Source organism: Microtus ochrogaster, chromosome 6, assembly GCF_000317375.1.
Source record: "Microtus ochrogaster isolate Prairie Vole_2 chromosome 6, MicOch1.0, whole genome shotgun sequence".
Taxonomy (NCBI): Eukaryota; Metazoa; Chordata; class Mammalia; order Rodentia; family Cricetidae; genus Microtus; species Microtus ochrogaster.
In genome coordinates, this window is record NC_022013.1 from 62,285,588 (window position 1) to 62,288,155 (window position 2,568).

The following is a 2,568-nucleotide window of genomic DNA, read 5'->3' on the forward strand; positions in this document are numbered from 1 at the left end:
AAATAAATTAAAAAAAAAAAAGAGCTAGTTCCAAGACAGGCTCTAAAACCACAGAGAAACCCTGTCTCGAAAAACCAAAAATAAATAAATAAATAAATAAATAAATAAATAAATAAATAAATAAGTACAAAAATCCTTCTGGGGCTGAGAAATAGTGCTGTCCAGAAGTAGTAGCCTTAGCTTACTTTGTGTGAGCGAGGCCCTGATTTATTTCCCCAAGCACAGCAAAACAAGAGCACCCACCACTACCACCCTGCCGCCGCAAACCCTATTCCCCCCCCCACCTGCCCACAATCCACAGTTCAGGCTATAAAGACACCACAGTAGTTTGTAGTTTAAACATATGTCCTTGTGAGTGTCGGTGCCTATGATACCCATAAAAATATGCTCTTGTGAGTGTGGGTGCCCGTGGAGATCAGATAGGGCCAGAATATCCTAGAGCTGTAGTTAAGTTACAGATTCTTGTGAGTCACCTGGTATGTGTTCTAGAAGCAGAATTTGGGTTCTCTGGATGAGTGGACAGTGTTCTTCTTAACTGCCAAGTCATTGCTCCAGCCTCCGGAATGTTTTAATGGAAGCCCACAGGCTTGAAAGTCTAATGGAGCACAGATATAAAGGTAGATAAGACTAGACTCAGGAAGTATCTGGTGCCCATCATAATAGGTCATATGTATATAACATTTGTTTATTTTGTGGTACAATGCTCAATCACCTCTAGCCCATAAAACTTCTAGACACACAATCCTGTTTTTAAGAAAAAGTTTAACATCTCCAAAAAATAAAATATAAATAGACACAAGTAGAATGCCTGAGATACTCCTCGAAGCTCTAGGTTCTGAGAACAGAAACTAATACTAAAATGATCCACACTAAACTTCAGTCTTATGCTGAACAGATCCCCAGAGCACATGCACAAATATTCCAGCAGAGGGCAGCAACACGTCACTGTGCAGTTTCAAAACAAGTGTTTCAGGTGTGCATACATGCATACAGTATAAGGATATAAATATATGTGTATGCATGTGTGTGTGTATATATAAGATATAGATTTGTGTGGGTGTGTGGTTTTTTTATGTTAAAGCACATGCTCATGCATCCTGGCCTGACAGAATTTTTAAATATTCCAGGAAGTAAACTGCGGTGACACGCCCCTTTAAACCGGCACTGGGAGGCAGAGACTGACAGATCTCTGTGTTTGAGGGCATAATGAGTTGCAAGCCAGCCAGGGCTAAATACCCTGTTTCAAATAAAATTCACCAGGAGAGTTATATGAATAAATGTGTGTGTGAATGTTTTATATAGTAATTCCTGTGTTGCTATCACAACACTTTAGGCAGAGCAGAATTCCTCCCAGAGCTCTGAGTTGGGTGCAGTTCTTGGATAGAGCCTGGAACAATAGCAAGGGGGTAAATTAGGCCACAATATCTCCATACAATCATTTGCCTGTTGTTTATGAACTTACAGAGTCATGATCTAAGGTCCAAAAGGATTCTTTCAGAAACTGATTTCTTTATGTGTGTATGTGTGTGGGCACATATATGTGGAGTTCAAAGGACAACTTTCAAGAATGTTAGCCGGGCGGTGGTGGCGCATGCCTTTAATCCCAGCACTCGGGAGGCAGAGGCAGGCAGATCTCTGTGAGTTCGAGGCCAGCCTGGTCTACAAGAGCTAGTTCCAGGACAGGAACCAAAAGCTACGGAGAAACCCTGCCTCGAAAAACCAAAAAAAAAAAAAAAAAAAAAAAAAAAAAAAAAGAATGTGTTCTCTTTTTCCACTGTGTGGATTTCAAGGTTCAAACCCAGGTTGTCGGGCTTGGCAGCAAGCCCCTTTATCCACTTAGCCATCTCACAGACCCAGGATTCTTGTTGATGTTTTGTGGTACTGAGTATGGACCCTAAGGCCTATGCATGCTAGGGGTCTACCCGGTGCTGGATGCACAGCCCTCTAGTGACTTGTTGGTAAAAACCCGATGAGGACAGTCCTGCAAAGATGGCTGAGTGTTCCAACACTCCAGAGCGTCTGTGAGGCCATTCTCAGAATCATCAGCCATCGGGGAAACAGACCCTATGAGATGTGATTACATGCCCGTCAGAGGAGGGAGACCAAAGACGGGACAATTTGATGTGCTGTTGGGATGTAAAGTGACATGGCCACATGGAAAACAGTTCAGAAAACACTTCTCACCACATGCATACTTGGTGTCGAGACCGCACCAACTGCACTCTCAGTATTTTCTCAAGGGAAGGGGGACGGACACTATAACTTGCTTATGAGTGTTCATAACAGCTTTACTTGTCAGTCACCCAACAGGTAATGAGCAAACATACAACATAGACAGACGGTGGAGTGTTACTTATCACTGATACAAGTGACAGCTTCCAAGAATACTGGAAATGTGATGAGGGAGAAAAGGCACAGGAAACTCTAGAACGAGCCTGAGCGGGTGGGAGTGGGTGAGTGGGTGGGAACATGGGAATGGGCCCACACCATCTTATCTGGAACAGAATCTGGTTTTATTTTTACTTATAGTAATAAACACCTAACAGTTACCATCTAAATCAGTTTTTT